Source organism: Pteropus medius, unplaced genomic scaffold (assembly GCF_902729225.1).
Source record: "Pteropus medius unplaced genomic scaffold, Ma_sr-lr_union100, whole genome shotgun sequence".
Lineage (NCBI taxonomy): Eukaryota > Metazoa > Chordata > Mammalia > Chiroptera > Pteropodidae > Pteropus > Pteropus medius.
In genome coordinates this window covers 29,729,905-29,756,897 of record NW_024340849.1, presented here as the reverse complement: position 1 = coordinate 29,756,897, position 26,993 = coordinate 29,729,905, and the positions used below count along the sequence as shown (strand labels likewise).

The window sequence follows — 26,993 nt, the reverse complement described above, 5'->3', positions numbered from 1 at the left end:
TTTAGGGGTTTCTAGTCAATCCATGCAAAAAGAAAGTATGTGTGTGTGTGTGTGTGTGTGTGTGTTTGGAGTTCAGAAGGAAGGTCAAAATAGAAGATAAAGCTTTTGAAATCATCAGCACATAATATAATTGAACTTATAAAAGTAGATGAAACTGCCCAAGGAGACTATATGGAATTATAAAAAAGCATAAGTTTCTGAAGAATCCTAACATTGTAGGAGTGGTTAGAAGACAGAGTCAATTACAGGGCCAGAGAAGGAAGGAATGGCTACAGATTAAAGTGATGAAAACAACAGTAATAGCTAATATGTATTGAGCGCTTATTATTGCCAAGAGATTTTGCTAAATGTTTTACTGTGGTGGTTTAGAGCACAGACAGTAGTTAGGTTCAAATCACAATTCTATCAGTTACTAGCTGTGGCCATTGGCACATTTCATAAGCTCTCTGTACCTTTATAGGTTGATAATAATAAGAGTACCAAACTTATCGGATTAATGTACCACACACAGCAGTGCCTGACTCCCAGAAAGCTCTGTATAAGGGTTAACGGTTATTTTTATTTTAATTTATTTAATCTTTACAATAACTCGATGTGGAGGTATGATTACACCCATTTTTTCAATTGAGGAGACTGAGATTCAAAAGATAACGTTACTTACTGCAAGTTAGTATCGGAGCTGGTTTTTGAAAAGCATTTGTCTGACTGGGAGCCCATCTATTTAACTGGCAAGAAAAGATGTTACAGAAAACAAAAAAAAAAGGAAATAATTTTAAGCAGAGAGTGATTAGTTGTATTAAATGCAACAAAGCTGTCATGAAAATAATCTGTAGGCCCACTTCTAATTCATCAGGTTGAAAAACAGCAACAAAGATTTCGGTGAGAATAACATGATTTCAGAATTGGACACTAACATGCAGCTTTCACTACCTGGGACATGAGCTAGTAGGAGCCAATTTATGCTCCTAACCTGAGCTATGTACCAAAGATTCCCATCTACAAACTTGGTCATCACCCAAGAGTGACTGTGCCTGGAAGAGTTCGAGGCATGATTTCCTATTACGTCAATGCAGTGGGACAGTTGGGTTATCCTCATGTTGAGTCATCGCATTGTGTTGTCTTTAATCGCATTTACATGGCTCTATCCATTCTCTAGGTTGAACAATTGCAGTCTTTAGCTTATTACTTTGCACCAGCCTAATGAACTTTATATAATCAACATCATCTTGTGTGTCTCGTAATATTTTCAATCTAATATGCTTTTAATTAAAGAAAGTAGAATTTATATAAACTTCACACTTAGGGATTTATAAATCCTTTGGTTTCAGAAGCAGAATACTTGGCATTACGCTTTTTCTTTCTGCTTGTGTGATGCCACCAACATAAATGGCTTGTACATTTGGGGCATTTTGTTTCAACTTTCCATTATGAGTACAAAAAGCTGCATTCCCTTTGTTAATGCTCATTTAAGGGGAGGATCATTTAGAAAGCAAGCCGAGTGGTTCCTATTGCATTTCGGCTCTTTCTCATGTGTTAACTGCACACTCTGAGTCTGTGCTTAGTCGTGGATTCCTACATAATTCTGGGCGTGGTGCCTTACTGAACAGTTCCCTGGTGTTATTTTGGAAAAGTCCTCTGCAGAAAATGCCAGAACTCAGCTTGAACTCTTGTCCCCTGTCAGGGAGAATCTTTCTATCAGCGGGATTTCTCATCTGTTTCAAAAATCATTCAGCACTTTACTAGTAAATTTTGTTTCTGTGGAATATGCCAACTGTAGCTTACCCTAATTGTTCATCCTAAGAGCTTCTGAAGCAACGTGTTTGATCAGGGACTTTCAGCCTTTACCGCAATTTTTTTTTTTATTTAGAAATCTTCATTTTAATTCATGAAAGGTTTTCTGTTATTTTTCAACTCACCATTTAAAGCACATGAATGCTTACTTTCATTTTAATCAATGAAATGAGATTTTATTTTTCCTTTAGGACAGTCCCACCTGCAATTAATAACAATAATTAAAAGTCAGTATATCTTCTGCGATGTTATATACCAGATACTTATTAATTTTTATTCCTATGGCGCTTCTATTACCCCCATTTGTAACTGGCAAAACTGAGACATAAAAAGGAGAGGAAATTTTTGTAAGTTAGTAATAAGTAAAACCAATATTGAAATCCAGATAGTCTTACTCCAGACTCTGAACACTTAAGTGCTGTGCCATATTTGATGAATGAGGAAGAGCCAGAATTTGAAGTCAACTTGTGATAAAGCAATGGTAACTATTTTGATATCTCCATTAAGACAATTCTTTACAACCATGTTGAGTTCCCAGAGTCCACTGCAAGTTAATTATTTGTTGTTCAGAATACAATGTAATGTGTAATCCGTTCACAAAATCCTATTTAAACTCTAAGTAGTTGAAATGCAATGTATTTGTAGTAGCTAATGTGGAGGCTATGATGTTGTAATGTCAGAAATCAAGGAAAACATAAAGCAGTAAGAAACTTTATAAAAAATCTTCAATAGTATTGCTTGGATAAATGTTAAATTTAATTATAAAATAAAGAAATATATAAAGCACTAATGTAGAAAGGAAGGGACCGAATCAGGCACATTATAAGGCATGATAACATCTAATGAAGTGGAAAAGTTGCAAGCTGAGAAACAGAAAAGAAGGCAGATGGGGTGGGAGAAGGAGAGCTGGTACACAGAAAAAAATTCGAATACACACATTATTAACAATCATATACTCAAAGGGCTCCTCTAATTGCTAAATGTAATATGTTTTGTGGAGAAACACACACCACATTTCTACATCCTTATCTGACCACACATCAATATATTGATAAAAGAGTTGCAGTAGCTCCAAAGACACCGACACCTGAAGAATTAGAGTTGTGTGTAGTTTCCTAAGATTTCAGCTTAGGAAAAAGGAGAATAAATGGAAAAACAGAGCCTGCCTTTCTTTAGAATTCAACTAAATGTTTGAGCATCATTAAAATTGATTTCTATGGGCTTAAGTAGGAGTGATATCAATTCAGTTGATAATTGAGATAACATGCAAAATCCATAGTAGATTGTACAGCACGTAGTACATATCCAATAGGTAGTAGTTAACAGAATTCCTGGGGAAACCTGAGGTGCTTATCTAACCCCCAACCAAAGAAAAGAAGAAAAGAAAGGTAGTGCCTATCTGTTTAATGTATTTTAGGCCACTTTTTGGATTTGAGGTTGAGATTTGGACAACATAACCTCCTGAGATTTTATCTTTCATTCTTCGTGGTTCGTATTCATCATCCTTTCTCTAAAGTATTTACTTACTTTGAGCAATTCATTTCTGTACATTAGCAGTTCTTAAACTTTTGCATCTCAAGGCCTCTTTATACTCTTACAAATTAGTGAGAACACCAAAGAACTTTTATTTGTGTAGGTAACATCTACTAATATTGTCTACATTAGAAGTTAAAACTAAGAAATTTTAAATGTTTTATTTATGAATTCAATCCAAAACAACAAAACATTTATGTATTAATGTAAACAATATCTTTTTACTAAAAGAACTAATTTATAAACAAAAATTAGTAGGAAACGTGGCGTGGTTTTACATTTTTGCAAATCTAATGTCTGTTTTGATAAAAGACACTTTAATGCTTATATCTGCTTCTTCTATGTTTTGTTGTTTTGGTTGAAGAATGTGAAGAAAATCAAGACTCACACAGAAATATAGTTGGAAAGGGCAGGAGCGTTTTTATAGCCTTTTCAGATAATTTGTGGCTATTTTTAGATATGACACCTAAACTCAACAAGTGATTGTTTCTTAAAGGTGAAATGCAGTGTGGAATTTTAAGCCATATCAATGAATTTTGCATAATCTGTTATATTAAAAATCCATTATCTTCTTCATACTTTGTAATTTTTTACCTTTGCATGATTTTACAACATCGTACATCATGGAAAATATTGGTTTACTGAGTTATGCAGAGCTTCCAAATATTAACACATTTGCACTTTAAAATGTTTTTTAAAATGCTTTTATTAATATCACCATCATTCTCTTTAAAAAAGTCTTTTAGTTATTGGGAAGCTGTCCTGCTCATGGTGGCAGATGCCAGCTTTCCAAAATTCTGATTTTTGCTTGAAAACTCCAATTTTATCATTGGCAACAAATACTGTCATTTGTTTTACTCGAAGTGACAGCTCACTTCGTTCATTTTTGAAAAATATTTGTGAAATACCCAAACCTTAATAACCATAGTTTGCCTGTCAGTCTTTCTTTCACTTAAAATGGCGCTGCATGAAATAACAGCTAATCCAGCTCAGAGTTGCTCAAGTGCTTTACACACACACACATACACACACTCACTCACTCACTCACTCACTCACATACTTTGGTGTGCAGCAGAGGTACTTTATGCGTATTTCCCATTTGATCATACAAAATTTTAAAAATACATATGAGGATTGAGATTTAATAAAATCAAAATTTAATAATTTTTATTGTCGCACCAAGGACATTCTTAAGTGAAGCAAATGCTTTTTGTAAAACTGCAGTGAAAAACTGCTAGTATAGTCAATAAAACTCCCTCCATTCTTACTAAGATGCTGAAAGTATTACCCACCATTGCTCTTCCACCCTCAGTGCAAATGATAACATAATAAGTAAAGCATGAAACATGTTGGTATTATTATGAAAATAGTATTGACCTTGTGGATGCCCTGAAAGAGCCTCAGGGACTTCCCAAGGGCTCATGAACCAGTTTGAAAAAACACTACTGTACAGAATGCCTCTTTCTAAGTTTATCTTGTTCCGTTTTATTTTAAAGCATCTTTTTTCTACCCACAGCTTTTAAGTCATCAAATTACAGAATCCAAAGTCATGACTATGTCATAAGGACAGGCACTTGTCAGCTAAAATGGAGATTTTTTTGTGTTGATTCAAATGAGTTATCTGTTTGATGATGTTTTTTAAATGCTGTAGGAGAAATTGATGTTCATGGGTACTTAATAGGGAACTTTGTCATTGATCCCAACTCCCAGATCATCTCTTCTTAAATTAGCCCAGAAAAGAGGATGAAATACTTAGTACCTACCAGCTATTGGTAGCCTCCAGGAAGCCTGGAGCATCTAAATAAATAAATGCCATACTTACTTACACAATGCCCTGCTTACTTACTTGCTGATTTTCTCCCCTAAATTGTTCCAAGAGAAAGTAAATGGATGGAATTCTGTCATAATATTGTGCCAAGAGCAAAGAAACTAGTCCTATCTTCAGCCCCAAGCATAATTTGACTCACAGCCAGTCATCGTCACCATCAGTGGCACATTCTTCTATTTACTTTTAGCAACCAGGGTTTAATTCAGTGCAGTTCATTACCCACCTTTAGCAGCTCTTATCAGATCCATCAAATTATAAAGCTACTATCATTGCCTTAAGAAATGCCCATACAGGAGGAAATTATAGGAAAAAATAATATATTTCCACCCCAGAATTGGAAAGAAAAAAAGTACCCAAAGGGAGGATATATACAAAGAGGTGAACTTTTGACATGTATAACTATGGTAAATTAGTTAATTAAAATGCCATTTCATTTGGCTCTCAGATACTTTTAGGCAAAAAGAATTGAGTAGATCTGAGTCTCTACCTTACAGAGCCCTCAATCTGGCCGCTGGTGGTGTTTCTGCTGAACGTTACAGCAGGGGCTGGACCTCTTGTTGTTGACAGAGTTCTCTCTCAGATGTAGACTCCTGTTATCTAAGCTCACAGAGATGAACTTACTAAACCACAAACAGTTTATTAAATTTTATACTAATGGATGTAAATGCTACAAGTCTACTCTCGTCAGCTAAATGTCCATTCTTTACCTGTGGGCAGGAGTAGGAAGGGAAATAAAATGAAAATTGTTTAATAAGATTAAATCAGTTAAAGGGAAATTAACTGAGGTCATTAAAATATTTGAGAGCTTTGAGCTAAGCATATATTTCAACAGCAAAGGTAAATTTGCCATCAAAATCTTTTCCATGTTTATTGATTGATTATTGTCATTTTTGACTGGGCAGCTCCTCTTGCTGTAATGGAAAGAGCAGGGATTACCCATTGTCAGACAGATCCCAGGCATCTCAATGCCACTTCGTACTGCTATCTGTTTTTTGATTAGTCACTTAGCCTTCTTTAGCTAGGATTATCCCTGGGAATTAAATGGTGTAATGGATACAGAACATGAGAAAATGCCTGGCATGTGATAGGAAAACAGTAAATATTAATTCCCTGACTCTAGGGTTTCCATGCTTTCATTGCAGACTCTCCCCACAGTTCTCATTAACTTTATTTTTTTAGATCTGCTAATATCCTAAATTATAGTTCAGTCTTGTAAATAACAGCTAATATTTACTGAGGGCTCACTATGTACTTACTAGTCATTGCATTTACTAAACCATTTAAATACATCATTTCATTTACTCCTCATAGCAACCCTGTGACAAGTGCTATAATTAATCCTATTTATATAAGAGGAAACTGAGACTTGATATTCAGCTAATTTATCTGCCTGGAAAATGGTGAAGATTTGAATCTAGGCAGTCAAACTCCAGAACTCACGTTCTTAGATGGTGCTCTATGCCGACACTTGGGTGTGACTTGCCTCAGCACCATTCTTTATCTTCAAGGGGACCTCATATTCCCCGGCTCAGTTCATTATGTGTTGATTTATAGTCTCAGAGGACATCTTAGTTTCTCTGTTTCTATGCTCTTGGTGGGGCCACCTCACCATCATGTTAGTTTCTAAGCATTTATGTTTATTTTATTTGTGAGTACGCAGAAATGTGGTACTCACTTTATTTGTGAGTATGCAGAAATGTGGTACTCGTGCCCAGAATGAAAACAAAAAGTTTATTTCCCTAGGTGGAAGAATATTTCCACCTAGGGAAATATTTTTAATAAGTACTTATTAATCACCTCCTAGTTTCCAGGCATTGTTTTAGGAATTGGAGATACAGCCTGGACCAGAAATTCTCAACTTGAGCTCATCGATATTTTGACAAATTCTTCTTTGTTGTGGAGGCTGTCTTGTGCATTGTAAGATGTTTAGCAGCATCTGTCATCTACCCACAAGAGGCCAGTAGCATCCCCCTCCCCAGTTGTGACAACCAGAAATGTCTCAGACTTTGCCAAACGTTTCCTAGAGCGAAACAGCAAAACCACCCTGGTTGAGACCCACTGGCCTCATCCCTCCTTTCATGGAGCTTACATATGATTGGGCTAAAAAAAAAAAAAAAAGGAGAAAAAGCGATAAATTATATAATTTCAGGTAATATCGAAATAAAATGATAAGCATGATGATGGAGGAGGGTCTTGTTTAAATGAGGTAGTCAGAGACCTCACTCACCTTCAAGCTTTTTCACACCCCAAAACACTTCTAAAACAATACTCCCTCTGATTGGTAAATGACATAGTAATGCAAAACTCATTCCAGCAAAGACCTTTATGGTCCTGCTTGTATTAAAATGATTCACGCTCAAGCTATAAACCTGTCTCTCCTTGATCTACTCCAGCTCTCAGGAAAGAACTACAGGTTAAATTGAAGTCAGAGTGGGTGGAGGTGTTTGAGATCTAATTCTCCTCCTGCTTCCATGTCGTCACAACATTCCTCTTGCTTGGAAATAAAGAATAGACTGCAGGGTCCGCTGATGGCTTGCGGATATCAGCAGAGTATTTTGCGAGAGCACTGGCTTCGCTCCTCCAGCTTTCTAAACCATGCTAGTTCTTTTGAGGCCAAACAACTACAAATAGAGTATCTGTTAAATTCCTGTTTTTTATTTGGACACATTTCCCTGAGATTCACTGAGATGGGATTTCCTAATAGTTCTGAGGTTGTTTTCTGCACATCCCATTGAATACTTGAAAATATGCTATCTTTTAAGATATAAATGATGATATTTTAAAAGTCCCAATAAAAGCCTTTGATGAAAATTTCTGTCAGAAATGGCTATTAACTGCAGTTTGAGGACAATCAGAGATAATAATCCTTTTTATATTTTCATATTATCATCATTTCGTATTACAGACCATTTCATTACCTCTCTTGCCCAAGTGTCTACAGATTTACAATTCTCTTTCATTGGTATTTAGGCAGTTGTCCTGCTTTTATTCTGTATTGGTGCCCAGGTCCAGTAATCAATCTCTGTCATACTTCCCACCCTTTATCTCTGTTCTCATGGGGTCAGCAGCCTCAACAAGAAGACCCAAGACACACAACAAGAATCCCCACTGCCCAGTTGCAAACATATGTTCTTTTATTTGTTTGCTCATTCATCCTATAAACATTCATCAAATGCTGCTATAATCCAGGCTATATGCTAGGTACAAGTGTGTGTGTGACTGCCACTGAATCAGTTCTGACTCCTGGTGACTCTATGAATGACTGATGTCCACAGTGTCCTATACGCAGTAGCCCTGCTCAGCTCCTGCAGACTCATGCCTATAGATTCTTTTATGGAGTCAGTCCATCTGATATTTGGTCTTACTCTTCCTGCCACTTTCTATTTTTTCCAGCATTATTGTCTTTTCGAAAGAACCCTGCCTTCTCATGCTGTCACCAAAATAGGATAGCTTAAGTTTTGTCATTTTTGCCTCCAGCGATGTTTTGATGTTTCAGGCTTAATTTGCTCTAGAACCCACTTGTAGAGCTTTTTTTGAAACACCGTATTTCAAATGAACCAGTTTCTTTCCTGTCAGCCTCTTCACTGTTCTTCTTTTACATCCATACATAGTAATTGGGAATACAAGGGTGTGGATGATCTTAGCGTTGGTCTGTGGTGACACATCTTTATTCCTGGTGATCTTTCCTAATTCTTCCATTGCTGCCCTTCCAAGTCTCAGCCTGCTCTTGATCTCTTGGCTGCAGTTTTCACTTGAATTTATGACTGAACCAAGGTAAGCAAGGTAACCCTTGATACTCCTATTAATTTTTCTAGGCCTCTTGCTTATTGCCAGATTGTCTGGCACCATGCTTTTTCCAGGTGCTGAGATATCTCCCATTATTTGCATCTGATCCCAGCCTGACTGTTTGCTTCATCTATATAAATTATACCAGAACTTAGATTCCTTGCACCCTTTACCTAGTCTACCCCACAACTGGCAATTCTCTATTTTCACATTAAAATGTCAAAAATTACTCTTCAAACAAAGGGCTGCTTTTTTCCCAATGGACTTCTAGCTGTTTTTCATTGCATATGAAGGACTAATTTTTCGTATTTTTGTGTGGATGTATTTTGTTTGTGTTTTTTTTGTTTGTTTTTTTTAGGAAGGAATTTGAAACTTTATTAGACATTGTCAATTTACATATCTCTAGACTAGAGATGAAGACTTCATTAATAATCAGATAATCGATGGGATAATACATAATAAATTTTACTACTAGTATGAATAAATATTAAATTAAAAATCTTCTAGAAGATTTCTGGAACCCAGAGTAGATAATATGTTAACCTAAGCCAATGATGGGAAGACCTCATCAAATCATAGACTCTAAGAGATCTACAGGAAATTATTAGTCATTTATCAAATCCTATATCTAAAAACAAATATAAATATTAATTATGTGATAGTTAACATTAATCAACTAATATGTATACCCTGTTATGAGCAAGGCATGTGATTAAGATAATTTAATCCTGGATAACTGTCCTTTCCAGTGCTGAGAACTTACCACTGACCTGGGCAGGCCAGGATGTTTCAGGGCAACTCTGAGTGAGTTCTCCCATTTATCATGTCCAGACCTTCCACCCTCGCCTTTGTCGTCCCCCGAAACCTGGTTAAACAGACCCAGTCTCTCTTCCATGTGGTTTAAGTATTTGACAACAGCAATCGTATTTCTCTTGAATCTTGTCTTCTCCAGGTGGAACATTACTAATAATTTATTTAATCAATTCATCCTCTACTGGCACAAGACTCTTTTCTAGAGGAATACCCTCAATCCTTTGACTCAGTCTTCGACTTCCCATCAGATATCAGTGCTTCGAAAAGTGTGGCCCAGATAACCAAATACTGTTATTTCTGGTATGAATAGTGCTGGGGAATTCTCTCTTTGGTTCTGTAGTTTATTTCAATGTAAATAAGTTGACATAAGAGCCTGCAGCTTAGAGTCGAAAGATGGTGAGAAGAGGCAGAAAGCAAAGACAGAAAACATTGTGTACTAGAAAATTAAGTGGAATAGATTGCATTACATGATTTCGGGCATACAGAGTTTTAAATAGTTACCCTGAAAAACAGTTACATAGAGCAAAGTCTTGGCAAACCATAACCCACCAAATAGGCATTGATATTGTTCCTAGCACCATTACTCTAAAGGGATTGTATCACCTTCAGAGCACTCATTTTATTTATTACCTATATCTGCCTTTCAAGTAAGATATATTGATTACCCACTGGATACGAGGTAATACTGTAATAGGCAGAAACTTTCCAATGAAGGTCTCTCTACATCCTTTCCACAACATAGGGTCTGTGAGGGGTGACTGAGGCTTTCTTGCAATCCTGTGGAGCATCCTAGAGCAAATCGAAAGAATCCTGAAGACCAGAACAAAGGTACTTGGAGTTGCACTGGGATCTGCCTCTGTGTTGCCCAAACAGAACCTGGGCATCCCTAGGCAATTCCCACCATCCATGTTGGTATTCCCTGGGGCTCTAAGAGTCACTTGCATTGAGAATGAGCACCTTTCTTCACTATTTAAAACTCTTGAATGCTATTCAAGTACACTATCTTACCACCTCAGTAGAGGGAACTCAGTCTCTTGACAGGAAAACAGCTTGCACATTCCACTTTACTTCAGGCTGGCTTTCCTGGGGAATCGTGTTGCCTTGGCTCCAGTGCTAAGTCTCTGCTTTAAACCCTCCCAGAAATGTCACAGCAGTGCTGCCCTGTCTCAGGCTTGTTGAACACTAACCTGGAATCCATGCCAATAACTAGCATGCCATAACTCAGCAACAGGCTGTTATAAAACATCTCAGGATATTAGGTTGGGCTGAAGCCTGTGACTAGGGGAGAAAAAAAGAAATTTGATGGCTATTTCTGGTAACATTCTTTTACTTGGGGACACTGCCAGCCTTTGGTGGGTAGAATGAATATGTAACTTAAAAGCCAAGTAGCAAAATGTGTCATGTTGCTTAGCCCCTCTGGGCCTCTCCAAATTTACCACTGGTGCTTTTAACCACAGTCAGAACCCATGGTTTCTCATCATGGTTAGTAAGACAAGTGCCCCAAATATTTCAAAATATCAATATTAGCAGAATGCATGATTTTCAAAATTAACTCTTTTTTAAAAGTATGTGATTTGCATTAACACATTCTTATTTTGTGACAAAAATCTACAAGAAATGCTCTTCAATGACAGTAGCCTAGCCTCAACTTCCCAGTTAAAATATAGTATGACATAAGATCTATCATGGATGTGCTAATTAGCACAGTTATGATATACTTGCATTTCCATACATTTAATAGCTTTAATGAAATCTGTTTATTATTATTATTTGCAGAGTTTTGAGGATATATTCACTGAGTGAACCAGAAATGGTGGCATCTGACTTACCTAGATCCAGTTTCATTGTCTAGGCTGTTGGCCAGAAGTATCTGACCATTATCTCAATTTTATCCTTAAATGTATTTTAGGATACAAACTGTCTTTTTTAAAAACCAAAATTATGTTTTCTGCTTTACATTTTAGGATTAGTTGCCAATATAATATCTTATAAAATTATTATTACATAATCCATAGCAATCAGATTGTATATTTCTTAATTACATGATTCGTTAAATTCTTACATAACATTAAGTATTATCTTTACATACCTGTAAAAGTTGTAAACTCCTATAACTCAAACCTAAATTGCTGAAACAAAACTCTATAGCTCATCAAATAGTACACCTTTCTTCAACTGTGTATTAGATTGTTTTCTCTAAATTATCTATTATTTGTATCATGGCCAATGTGATTATGGGCGATAACGAAAAATAGGAATAACACAGATATTTGAAATTTACAAATAAGCCAAACCTCATTTGAGTAAGTTATATTAGCTTTCCCTCAACAGATCCAAGTCTATTTGTATCCTTTCACTGTCCTACTCACCCTCTAGTGGAATTCTTTTTTTCTTAAATTTTTTAAATTAAATTTATGGGGGTGACATTGGTTAATAAATTATACAGGTTTCAAGTGTCCAATTCAATAATACATCATCTGTGTATTACATTGTGTGTTCACCATGGAATTCTTAATAAGCAGTGGAAATACAGAGAGGGAGTAAACTATAGAGAAAAAAAGGAGCTAGAGGGTTCAAATAGTTACAAAGCCGAATGATTCATGGGGCAAGTTGGAATCAACCCTGTGATTATCAAGAGGATATTTTTGTGAATGTTAATTATTGATAACTATTTATAATCTTTGTATTTATTAGTTGAGGTATATAGAGAATACAGTTACATGGCAGCCAATCAAAATAACTTTTATAAGATTCTAGCTTAAACATGGTCATTTCAAAAGACTTCCTGGAATGACAAACTTTGAAATATATCCTAAATCCTCCTGGGGAGCTAAAAGGCTCTTCCAGGATTCATAATCATTTGAACATCTCTAAGTTTATTTTCAAGTTACATGTTTGGTTTAGTCATTCTTGATTTGTGTGCTTGTAATCATCAGGAATACTCTAGAAATATACAATTTAGCACCTCACTTTATAATCTGAAGAGAACATCACTGATGTTTTATTAAAATTTTGAGTAAAAGAAAACCATAATTTGCAGTTCACTTCAACCAGTCTTTTTTCTTTAGCCTATTATGAATATAAAATGTATCTGGCATTAATTAGTGTTTCCTAGTATTGCTGTAGCTTGCCAGAATCTGTAGATAACGAATCCTTTATTATAGTAAATATAAAAAGACATAAGATTCTAAACAGCTCATCACACTCCTTCTAATGTTTCTTGTACTCAAGAACATATTTTAATGTATACTAAGTATTTGAATTTGTTTTCAAATGGTAAATTCATTTTTTTAATTGTTGCCCATTAGGAGTTCTTAGTACACATTTATGAAGTTGTGAACTAAATACATTAATTATGATCACCTTCACACTGGAAGAAAATTCAATCTTTTCCTGTTTCTCAAGCTTATTTATTAAATAACTTTTTGACATAATGTAGGCATTGTCAAATTAGAAATTGAGATTATTATAAAGCCAGGCTCTAGCTTGGAGATTTTTACATCTTAGATGAATGGTGTGATTTTAGAGGTGTTTATTATCCTCAGTATTGTGCACTTATAGTAAACCCTGGGTATACCTGCTAGGATAGTGTTCTTTATTGTTAATAAGACCTGCATATGGTTTTTTTGAGCCTATTTGTGAAAAGGCTGAGTATGTTATTAATCCCACCCTGTAGTGTGGGCAGATAATTGAAAATTACTGTTGACTGAGGGAAGAGAAAAATTACTTTAAGCTTTGTTAGAGGGGTATTAACTTTCGAATACAGCAGGCCCTCTCCATTCTAGATATTTTTGTTCATAGAATAATCTATATGTATCTCTATATGTAGAAAGTGAAGAATAGACCTCAAGAAGGGATCAGATTATATGGACGGTGTGTGCATACACTAGAATCAGTGCATGGAAAGGAATTCCTCGACTAGGCCTTTGAGCAAGCACATGCAATAAATGTGACTGAAGCAAATGGAGAGTCCCTTGAATGCTTCCTAAGCTCTATTGACTCTAGAAGCTGGTTAACATTATTTTCTACCCTTTAACTCATTTCCCAATCTCGTAACTGTTTCGTGAAATATCGGATCTCATTTATTAATATTTCCTTTAGGCACATTTTCATTAATCAAGAGATCAAGAAAGAGAAGTGGAGACATACATCCAGACATCCCATGCCTTTCCATTTATGTTCTGAACTGATCATTTTAATTGCATTGACTGAATATGTATTTGCATAGTTGGCTTATTTTGTTGTTATTTTAGAGGATGTTTGATTGTGCTTAATTTTCAACAACTCTTACCCTTTAATTCAACACCTTAAAAATTTGTTGTCTCAGTTATATCAGAATGGCCCAAATAAGAATAAAACATTTTTCATTGGATGATGAAAAATCATAGTGAAAAACTGGACACATTACTCAAATTCCTATCTCTTATTTATCTATATTAAACTCAAAATTTAGTTATACTTAAGATTACCAATAAACTTTTCTTCTAGATCTAAACATTTTCAACTTGACAGTTTTAAAATTAGAAGGATGCATCTCATATAAAGAATAACAACAAAAAACCATAAATGTCATATTTTATACTTTATTTGAAAAAAAAGTATATTTTATGTCCGGGTATAATATTTTATACACACACACACACACATATATGTATGTATGTATGCATGCACGCATGCACACACACGCGCGCACACACATACACAAACACAATTTTCCATTCTCCTCTCCTTCCTTTTCCCATTCATTCTTGGCTTGCAAATTGATCTGTGTCTGTATTTATCATCTTGATAAGGGACATCATAGTGATTTCCCAGAGGCATTAGGAGGGCTATTTTAGTGTTTAGTGTAATATACATATGTGTGTATACGTATATATAGTCCAAAAGTCAGTTTGAGCTATTAAGCAAATTATAGTTGACCCTTGAACAACATGGGGGTTGGGTGCTGACCCCTGCACAGTCAAATATCCATGTATATCTTTTGACTCCACCAAAAATTCAGTCCTCGCTTGGTACTTGTGGGACTGGTTCCAGGGCATCTGCAGATGGCAATCCCTTGGATACTCAAATCTCTTCTATTAAATGGCATAGAACAGTTCATACAATTGGCCCTCCATATCCTCAGATTCTCTACTGTGGATCAAAAATACTGCTTTCAATTAGGGGTTGGTTAAATCTGTGGATGTAAAACCTCCAGGGATATGGAAGGCCAGCTGTATATTTATTGAAAAAAATCTGAGTATAAGTGAACCTGCACAGTTCAAACTCATGTTGTTCAAGGGTCAACTATACATTGATTTACTGAGTAATAATCACCAGTTTTAACTTTTAGCAACTTGGTTCACCACAAGTTAATGTCTGAGATAAAATGGCTATTTGATATTACTTTTGTTTTATAAATAATATAACATCAAAAATACCAAATTTCATGCTAAAATGTCTTTTAAGGCATAGGCCAAATATTCAAGTTATTTATTGTTCTCTATAGATCTTGACTTTGAAAATTTTTATGCTTAGAAGGTTCACAGAATTCTGAGAGGAATTAAGGTGGCCTGTGGTCTCATTTCAGTGAATGTGAATATAAGGGAAACTGCCCAACAGCCTCCTTTAGGAAATATCCCAGAATGCAAAATGGGGATAATGCACAGTGACCACTTTGGCTAATATCCCTCAATGCTTATGTTTGTGAAAAAGTCACGTTTATCACAAATTAGGTAGTAATACCTTTTGTATTACAAATAATTCCCAAAATTTCTCTTTCGTGTGCCAGTCTCAGGTAAGCATTCTTGGTAAACAGGTGACTTTCCTCCATGTGATGATTTAGAGAGCCAGTCTCGTTTTATCTTATGACACTGACATTCTCTTAGACTACAGAGCCCTCTGCTTCTAGCCAACAGTGAAGGGAGAAAAAGCATAGATGAACAAATAAGTAAGCTTTATAGGGGCAGGCCTGAAAGTGGCTCATATCATTTTTGTTTGTATCCCATTGGCTAAAATTTAATCACATGACTTAACTGCAAGGCAATCTGGAAAATGTAGTATAGCTGTGTTTCCGAGAAGAGAAAGCTTGTGGTCATGGTCTTTGCCACATGTATTATTTTATATGTTCCTAATAAAGAGGAAAAGCACTAACCTACTGGGGACTGGCTTCTAGGACTAGCTTTGTCACTAAAGAATTATGAAAAATTTAACAGGTTCATCTTTTTGCCTTTTGTACTATTTGATCTCATAGAGCTCACAGTCTGAAAGAAAAGACAGACATCAAATAAACACACAAATAAATGTATAATTACATTACATGAGAGCATGGACCTGCCTCTCTGGCACCTAAAACAGTGCTTGGTGCAGAGTAGGGACACAACAATAATTGTTGAATGAATGCAGGCCAAAAGGCATGAGTGAATGAGTGAATGAATGAATGAAAATATATGACAGAAAAGAGTAGGTGCTATGAAAGAAAGTAGTAGGGGAATCTAAATTCATTTAGGTCATCAGGGAATATCTTTTTGAGGGAATTATATTGACATTGAAACCTGAAGGACGAATAAGAGTTAACAAAGAGAAGAGTTATTGGTGGACAGAATTTTCCAGGCAGAGGAAATACTAAGTTCGAAGGATCCAAGTTGGGAAGAGATTGATATATTTAAGAAGCTAAAAAGTGGCCGGCATGACAGGGACCTAAACGGGCTGGGTGGAAATGATGGAAGTAGGCAAAGGCTATGCCAGGCAATGATTCCATGACATATTTAGCCTTTTGGTCTTTCCTGCAGATACAATGGAAAGCCAGTGAAAAGTATCAAGAAAGAAAGGGAGCAATGTGATCCTATTTTTATTTTTGAAGATCGTTTCAGCTTTCTGTGAAGAATGAGTTGAAGTAGAGTAAGAGTAGAAACAGAGGAACTAGTTAGGAGGACATCATTAAAATAGGATGACTAAACCAGAGCAATGATTTAGAACGAGATGAAGGCAGAGCAGGTGGAGGGACTTGAAGTACGTGTTGTAGTTGAAGGGAAATTGAAGGAGATGTACACATGCACCAATGGAGCCCTCTGGTTCTATGCTGCATTATTATTCTTTTTAAAATGTCATTACAGTGACTGTCCTACCTTTTAAATTAGACCTTTCAAGACATTCAGTGTTACTTCCTTCAGATTCTTTTAGAACCTTTGTCCCAACTCAAGATTTGCTCAAATATGGGTCAAATAACAGACATTTAAGTTTGGGCCAGATTCTTGGAGTTCTTCAAAGCTCATTCTATATTATGTTGTATTTCTGTTTTTCTTCGTCTTCAAGAAATTGTTTAGGCATATTGAATAATTCTAGTAGAGTGGTGTGTGTGTGTGTGTGTGTGTGTGTGTGTGTGTGTAAATATATCTTTATCTTTAGCATCCAAATATCTTACCCATCGAAACTTTTTTAAAAGGTAATTTTTGGACCATCTTTAATGTGATACTGTTGCTTCCATTTTAATTTTTAATTTACTGTTTTAAGAAGTAATTCACATATTGTAATAATGTCAGAACTTTATCCTTGACGCCAGTGTTCTACGTCAGAGTTAGTTATAATGGTTCAGGCCTTTATTAGAATTTCTTTGGAGATAAGAACGCTCTGTACAGAAGACTGGAAATTTGATGCTCCTGAATTCCATTCTGCTCTCCTCCCTCTTCCCATTCATTCTTGGCTTGCAAATTGATCTGTGTCTGTATTTATCATCTTGAAAAGAGACATCATAGTGATTTCCCAGAGACATTAGGGGGGCTATTTTAGTGTTTATCAATCAGCTTTTAAGATGATATGAGTAAAAGAGTATTATGATCTTGGGAAGTGATATGTCTGCAAAATGGCTGTGACACACAAGCGAGAATGCTGTAAAGCCCAGGCAGCTTTCCTACAGGGACATCATACCCACAATCAGTGAAATACATCTGGTAGATTCCCTCCCTCATTCTAAAGATAGAGCGTCATTTCTGGGACTTTTCTGGCAATGACATTTACATGCGTTAAATGTTGTTTCAATTTTAAATAGTTTATTTGAATAATTTTCACCCAAAATGTGCTATTTTGAGCCACAAGTCTGTGGATAAAATTCTTTGGTGGCCTGTTGATCTCCAGAGAAGAAAACTTAGAACCACTATTTTTACAAAGAAACATTTGATTGTTTCTGCCAAGCACATTGAGGTTTATAACAATTTTTTCATTTCATGTCTATTGGGATTTTCTTCACTGTGGTGCTTATGTGATCCAAAGCAGCCATAGGAAATTGAGAGAATCTTGTAAATTCACTTTGTTATTCTGATGTTAGTTTGTATGTGGAAGCAGGATAGGAATATAAAATATCATAAAGCTTGCTTTCAAATTTCAAGGTGTTATTTATGATTCCAGTTAGGTATTTACGTATTTCACTTATCTCAAAACTGGTACTTCTCACCCTACCAAAAAAAAATTCAGAACTCAAATTATTAGAGAAAGTCAGTGACACAGGAGAACTTGACAGTCAAAGAAACCTTACATTTTTTTAAGGTTCCCCATTGTACACTGCTTTCTGGCACCTGGCACAGAAAATGAAAATCCTCACATCCTAAAAGCAAAGTATTTGAAGAGAAAAAGTTGACCTTCCAAACATCTGGTTTTATTGCCTAAAACACCAAAAATGAAACATAATCAGGTGAACTCTTCATTCTACCTCAAGGGTGAAAAATTCCAATTATGTGAATTGAAAAACAATGAAAAGGCGCGTGTGTGTGTGTGTGCATGTGTGTGTGTGTGTGTGTGTGTGTGTGTGTTGTTTTTTCTACTTGCACACACCTGCTTTGCTCCTGTTCTCCCCTTGGGACACAGTCTTTTTATAGTAATTGTGGTAATTAGATCCCTTCCTTTTTAGATGCTCTTAGTCATCTTTTGGATCTGAAGCCAATGTCTCTGCCTCAGAACAGAATGAAAATTCAGGTTCTAAGCCTATGACACCCCTGGATACTCCCTTACTATTCAACAAATGTTGATTGAGCTTAGAGACAGACATTATACTAGGGTTATATGAAAAAGCTGCTGCAGTTGAGTGTTTATGAATATCTGTTCTAATGTCGGTAAAGAACATAAAATTAGTACGTTGAATCAGACTCTTGATCCTGTTAAAAACATGTTTTTTTATATATATAAAGTGGCACCAAGAGATATGTTATGAAAGAATGTAGTTATCCTTCTTATTCAGATTAAGAATTTCCCTCTAAATCTTAATGTCCATTAGTAATTTATTACAGTTCTATGACTTGAGTCATTTGAATATTTAGAAATTATTTTCTACTTTCAACCTTCTCTTAGTAATATGTGGTAGTACAAAACCTTTATGGATCTTTGAAGTTTCAGTGGTTTTTCAGTGGATAAGTCGCTTGTCAGCTTTCCCAGATCATTCAAAGCTCTATAGACTTCACGTCTTCTTTTTAATAGCCCATATTTTTTTTAGTCTTCAAGTTTCAGCTACCTATACAGCTACCTCCCTATGCCCTTAAGATACATCATATATATCTTGTGCGCTGTGGTAGCTAGAACTACAAGTAGTATTTAAGGTATAGACACAATGTTTTTATAAGGTGGTCAGATTTTATTTATGTATAATTGTATTTATGGTTTTATCTCCTTATTAGCAATACTTTCCTCATGAGATTACTATGAGGATTAAATGAGATAGTGCTTGGAAAGTAATTAGTACAGTGCTTGGCATAGTAAACGCTCAATAAACGTTAACAATTGTTACTATTTAATTTTTATACTATTTTAATGACCACACACCATTGCTAGTCACTGTTATTTTTAAAGCCTGGGTTCCCCTCATTCAATAATGCAGGATGTGCTCTAGTTAGGTTAGTGTTCCTAATACCCATCTCTAGTCTCACCTGTTTCATTTATTTCAACAAATTCATATAACGAGTATTTTTTTTTTTAGGCGAGGCAACCTTTGGTTGACCTCACAGATCGCAAGGACCTTGTCAGCTTACAATCCCTTATTTTTTTATTTTTTACACCTATAGCACCTGGTCTTCCTAAGTGGTCTCCCATCCAAGTACTAACCAGGCCCGACCCTGCTTAGCTTCCACGATCAGACAAGATCGGGTTTGTTCAGGGTAGCATGGCCGTAGATTGTTAATAAGTATTTTACGAATGGAGTGAGGTACTGAGGATACGGCTCCGGATAGGCTAGATCTTCACGTTCAAAGGACATACCATAAACAGGGAAAACTAATAATAAATAGGTAATTACAATGAGGTGCCATGAGAAGTGCAGGATCAATGAGAGAACATAGAAGGGGGAGCTAACCTAATATAAGAGACAGGTTTCCTGGAAGAAGTGACATTAAAGCTAAAACCTGGAGATAAGTAGGAGTTAGCCAAACAGAGGGAGCAGGAGAAGGACAAAAGTGGAAAGATTGCCGGGAGGAAAAACTATGTGTAATACTTGGAAGTTAGAGAAAATTCTTATTTATTGAGAATCTGAAGGAAATCCAGCATGAGCAGAAAGGTAAATAACAGACAGAGAAGGCCGGAGAAGTGGGCAAGCACCAGATCTCCTCTGACTCTCGCCACTTTTGATACCATATTATAGCTAATTACTTCATGAGTCTGATACGCCTACAAGACCTCTGTGTGATTGCGGACATGGTGCAGGTCTAATTTATCATTGTATTTTCCAGAGCTCATAACCTTGAATTAGTCTAGGAGCTGCAATGTTCATAATAAATATAAGTATGAATGAATACATTTTTCTGAAAATAGGTAGTAATAACCTTATTTTGATACTTTCTAATGATGCACATTACCAAGCAGAACAATTAAATTATTTGTTTCAAAGTGATTAAACCTGAATCTAGTACAGTTTCTCTAAAAAGAAAAAAAAAATCAGTTTCCGACAGGATTCCAAGATTTACATAAAAACCCTGTAGATGAGTAATATATTATTAGCGATTATTCATCTACAGTACTTAAAACTGTATCACCTCTACTATCCACTCTGTAGTATGCATTTATTCATTCCTTTTGCATATTTTTATAATCATGGTAAGTCAGAAAAGGAGAAAAATAGAGTAGACTTCTACCTGTTGATTGCTAAAAATAAAACTCTATCTTATCTTTAGCTTTTTCAGTTTTCAAGCTGTCTGCATGAGTTCACAACCTACTTCTGGTAGGTTCTGTGTTTCACAGTGAATACTGGAGTTGAATCCTGATTATCTCCACAGTGAATGCTGTAGTTGAGGCTTGATTCTCTCCAGTGTATTAATGGTCTGTTTGGATAAAAGGAGAAGGAAAAAACCACTTAACCCTAAGGAATTTTTAAGTACCACTGAGGAATTCATGATGAAATATCAGACAGTGATGAACATGTCTTCAGATGACACAGTGCCCACTTCAGCCTGCTTGAACCTACCCTTGCTTGCTAATGCTGTTTGAGTTTTATACCTGTAGAGAAAATAAATGAAAGCTGTAATTCCATGCTCTGATCACTATGCTATACTCCTGCATCTTGCACAATCATATACTCAGAGCACATGAGGTAACCTTAATACGAGTTGGGACAAAGCTTAGTTGTGAAAATTAATTTCTTAGACACATTCTGAAAATATGCTTCATATTTCAAACCCAAAATTCAGAAGATTTTGGAATTTATCTTCTATGTGGGATAATTGTCCACTCTGTATAGATTTAGAAAGTTGACTCTAAATCTCCAAAAGAATTATACACACACACATTTATATTTATATACATACACATATATAATATTAAAGAATTCTTTTATTGTTTTTTTAAATTAATATTTGTAACTTTTCAGAACCACATAGCATTCTGGCAACATGATATTTTATCATTCAGCCAGGCGAAAAAGAAAACCCCAGTCTAGGTAGACAGGAAAATAAACTTCTGGGTTCAAGAGCTGATCTTCCCACACTACACCCCACCCACCCACATCCCTCTCTGGGTCAGTACTGGAAACCATTGCCTCCCTCTCTCTTACACATTGGTAGTACTTCAGAGTAAGAGTAAAATGAACATCACCCTAGCATAACTCAGATTATCACCGCCCCACCCCCCTGGGCCTCCTCTCCCCTAATTCACACCATAATTTCCCTGCTTAGAGATGCTCAGAATCCTGTGTGCTTAACTTTATCTGGAAAATGCAACAGTGGTTAAAGACATAGCTGCACAGGTAAGGATTTTTGAGTATTATGTTCATCTTTATTAACTATCATTAAATGAGAAGGAAAAGCTTATATGTATACATATATACATATATATATATATATATACTCGTGCATTTTGCCCACTCAACTGTTAATTTTCTTATGTTTTTACATTTTATCTCAAAGAATTTTATAGGTGTTAATTCCTAAAAACATCCAAAGGATCACTACTCAGGTTAAATTATGTTCTTTTCTAGAAGTAGTTAGGTTTACTATTAATAAGTAATAATATATAAAATTTTCTGGAAGTTAGACTGTCCAAGTATTTTTCTAATCAAAGAACTTGATGCGATTGAGTATAATAAAAATCATTTTGTTGGAGTATGAATGGGTCAGTCTTTCCAGGAGTCTTACAGTCTTGTCATTGAGTAGACACACTCAGAAAAAAGTCAATATTCCTATATACAAAGAAATTAACTCATCGGTTTACATTCTACCTTTAAACGAGCAAACAAGGGAGGCTTTACACACACACACACACACACACGCACACACACATGCCCGTATGTTTATATACACAACACACACACAGTAATATTTGGTTGTCATTGTTTCTCTTGCTGCAAATGAAAGAATCAAGGTATATGAATGGACTTTATGTTCTTTTATTTTATGGTGACATTGTTTAAAGAAATCCAGTAAGTTTCAGGTGTACAATTTAGCAGTAAGGTATATATATATAGATATATTACATTGTGTGTTCACCACCCATAGTTAGATTTCTTTCTGTCACCACATATTTGACCCCTTTTACCCCATCTACACAGTAATTCTATGGTTTGAGGAGCCCCGTTACAGGACAGCTTGTATCATTATCAAGTTTTAACACAGTTTATAAGTTTCTTTTATAAACATAAGTTCCTTTTATTTCTTTAATTAGACATAGTCATGATTTTATTTCCAATTTTAGTGTTCCTAAACACTAAGCACTAACTGTCAACCCTAGAAAAAGTGAAGGAAGCCATTCATTAAAGTGATTCATCTTGGTTAAACCAGGCAAGGCTGCATAGTATGAGTTTTATCTTTTGCACACTGTCCTGCTAAGAATCACATTCAGAGAATAGAGGGGCTCTTCTTACCTTAAATGTCTGAAAATTGTGTCATTTTGCTACTTTCGTTAATGGCAATGGGATGCTGATAGGACTTGAGGCGAGCTGCCAATCACCAGTAGCATCTTTCTTCCTGAACTTCCAGATCAGGGAGCAATCCCAAGTTACTTTTTAAAAATTCCCACAATGAAGTCCTCCAAGGCCTGTCAGGTTTCCCAAACCACATTTTACAGATGTCACAGCCTTCAGTGGTGTGACTTTTGTTTGGTGACCCTGAAAAAGTATTATTAACCTATAAAATCTTAGAATAAATAGGATTCTGTTTTTTATTATATTTCTCAGTAATAAAATTTAGAATAAAGAGAAGGTAAGATTTTAATTGTTAAATGTTGAAATGTTTTGTTTAATACTGTAATGTAGTTGTCTAAATATTTATTGAAATTAAGTCATTAGTCTATTTTACATAATCTTTCCATATTTGCATAGTCTTGCTCAGCATCTTTTTAATCCCAACCATTAGAATTAAATAATATAAAGTTGCTGTTCTGAAAATGGCTGGAAGCTTGTCCTAGCTTCCTTAAACTTTTCTTTCTTTTGTATATTTTCCGAATATAGGTGCTTTTCTTTTGGTATTGCTCAGAAATGCTTGTAAAGAATTTAGATTTAAAAACAAAAACTTGTCAAAAAGTGAAATGTGGCATAAATCAGTTTCCTTTCATTGTCCAAACTGAAAGAATTAAAAAAACAATTACCCTGAAGAGCGGTAAAAATGTTTATCTACTTTTTAGCCCTTATGAAAATGTTCATACTGTAATACTCAACTTTTTTTTGGTAAGAAACCGTGTGTGTGAAAATATATGAAAAATCATTTAACTATAAACCTGTTTATTTTTCTCTAAAATATTTTTATAACTTTAAATGAGTGCACTAGATTTCACATATATCATTTTCCATTTAGAGAAAGAGAATATTAGAAAGAGATTTTAGGGGAGCATGATGAGCCATTCTCCAAAAAAAAGTCCCCAGAGACCTGTTCGAATTTCTGAATTTGAAGGAAAAAATAGGTATTTATTTGGGAAGGAGGAGAGAGATTGCATGACTCTAAATGAAGAAAGATTTGAGGAATTTCACCCTTTCTTCAAACTAGTTCAGGAGCTAGGAACACTGCCATCTTCTTATTGCTAGAATACACCATTAGACAATCAATCAGAATGGCCCAGCCACCATTAGTGAAAGCTCTGCTCAGCTGTTTGTTTGCCAGCCGTGCTCATAAAAATTAAAGTCAATAGTTAAAATTAAAATGGATGAAAGAATAACTTAAGGAAAAGAGGTGGGTGACTTTGGAACTCCAAACTGGCATCTTCCAAAGTCTTTAAAGTAGGTGTTAGCTTAGAAGAAGCTGAAAGGAAATGGGAGATGCATCTGATTCAAGGACCGAAACTAAAAAGCATGGCGCACACAGCAGGGTTCTGGAGAAAGGCTGCTAGAAACTTCTCAACACTAGTCAGAATCCAGGAGGATTAATTTAGTAATAATCCAGGATAATTTAGTGCCAAATTCTACTCAAAACCAAAAAAAAAAACCCAAAACCAAAAAATATTCAGTCATATCTAGAAATTATGTTTTTCCATTAGTTGATTCAAATAGCCAAATTAGTGTCTAGATTTTGCTGTTATCAAAATCTTTATTAAGTCAAAGTTTTAACCCAATATATTATGATACAGTTTTGACTACCATAGTCAAATATTTTTGAGCATCCAACTCTAAAACCAAACAGAACAGTTCTGGAAGTTATTCACCAATTCACTTCTACGGAGCTCATTTTTTTCTTCTATAAGAATGGTAAGGAGAAAAATATTTCTCAGCATCTTTGGCAGTGCCTTTTCATTGTTAGTAAATGGCCAGGATTAAATGAGCTATGACAAATGCCCTTTCACCCCTGGACCCAATGCCGAGGCCTATTGGCTGTTCAGGGTAGGATGTCTTTGAGTGCTGTGGCTCATGTTGTACCCATTCTTTGGCATACAGAACTGGTATCTTCAAATCAGCACCTTAAATGGAGTTTTTAAACTACCATGACCCCTTCCTATCCCTTTCATACGTGTGTGTGTGGCAGGGGGAGAGGAGATACTAGAATGAAATATTAAATATATTCTTCTAATACAGCACTGTACAATTGAAATATAATGTGAACCACATAGGTACTTTAAAATTTTCCAGTAGCCACATTAAAAAATTATAAGAAACAGGTAAAATTAATTTCTATATTCTACTTAACTCAATATATCAAAAACATTATCATTTCAGCATGTAATCAATATAAAAAGTTATTTATGAGATGTTACTAATTTTTTGTACTGTGTCTTTGAAATTCAGTGTGTATTTTACACTTACAGCACGTCTCAGTTTGGATTAGGCACATATCAAGTGCTCAGTGGCCACACGTGGCCAACTGCTATTAGATTGCACAGCGTGTGTCTGAAACATGGCTCCTTAGCACAACAATATCCCATCTAAAATGCCTGCCTTCCGCTATTTCAGCTCCCAATCTGAATATGTTTTTCTTTACAGAAGAAGTCCACGTGTATAAATATTTTAATCTAGGTTCTAACACACACAAAGACACACACGAACATATGCACAAACTAAAAGCTGGGCTGTAATGACCTATCTGGATTTCCTTCTAAATTTACCTGAAAAATAAAATATTTCCTCTCTCCAGTGCTTTCTGAAGGAGCATGTGTACCTATTATCATGCACATTAATGGGTTACCGTATTTAGTGTCGTCAGAGCTGCTGACTCACCGCCCACGAATGGCCCTGCTGCCCCTGGTGATTGTTTGACAGAATGCCAATAACTGGCTGCCCAGGGCTTCTGAAAAGCCGACCTTGTAACAACATCCACATTCTTTGGGATGGTTTTGCTGACATATTCTCAACTCAAAAACAGTTTTTAAAACAAAAGTATAATGAAGTATTGAGCTTCTAAAAGCAGTTGTATTTTAGTTCATTAAATTATCTGATTGTGTCAAGGAGGTCAAAATAGCAAGGAAATGAGTATACAGAGGAAGCCATCCTTGAAAATTGACATTTGAGCTATAAGCATATAATACTTGGGGGCAGTGTTCTAAGACAACATGGGCATCCAGATGAAACAAAGCTGTCGTGGGATCTATTTTTTAACTTTCTCAAGAATCTTTATTAGTTCTAGATTAGTGACCTGTTTGAAATTCTATTTTTTTTTTCAGAATTTCAAGATTTATCCCATTTCTCACTATAAAAATGTTTTCCTCAAGTTAAGCTTCTAAATAGAAGGATATAAGATGCTCTTCATTAATTATAAGTGCTGAGCTACTATTAAATAATTAAAATAGAGATCAAATTAGCCAGTAACTACTAGATACCGCTTTAGCTAGTGGGTAGGATGATCCTTCACACTGTACTTATCTATACACATAAAACACAACATATATCTTCCAGTATGTACTGCTGGCCCTGCCTTCTGTTCTAGTGCAAGTTTTTAGATTCTTCTCTTCCTGGTGACTAGGGATAAAACTCATGTCTTCAAAGTCTCAAGCCTTTACTAGAGATGATTTCTCTGCTCCTTATTTCTGTAGCCTATTATCTCAGAGTCAAATGTGAACTTATAGTAGAATTACCATGTGGTTCAGGTCTCACACACAATAGCCAGAGTCTGTGTTGCTGTTTTTAGTGAATTTTATTCAGATGAAAGTTTTCAATAAATAAACAATGAATGAGTGTTCAGCTAGTTGTTTTGGCACTTTTAACCACTAGAGGGAGATCAAGGCTCCTCTCTATCCTCTTTTCCCACCCTCATGCCCCTGAGGAGTGGTGATAGAGATGAGTCAAGTGAAAAGGTTTTTGGTCCATGAGATGGACAGGAAATGAAATTATATCTTTGGAGAAATCCAAAATTTGGCAGCTTGCAGACCCTGCCAACATTTT

General features: G+C 35.5%; 1 protein-coding gene and 1 pseudogene across 17 annotated transcripts in view; one reads left to right on the top strand and one right to left on the bottom strand.

The window, feature by feature from the left end:
- DTNA (dystrobrevin alpha) overlaps nt 1-26,993 on the top strand; it is a 334,755-nt gene that overhangs the window by 118,680 nt on the left and 189,082 nt on the right. The window lies entirely within an intron of this gene.
- LOC120590126 (uncharacterized) lies at nt 19,768-19,886 on the bottom strand (annotated as a pseudogene).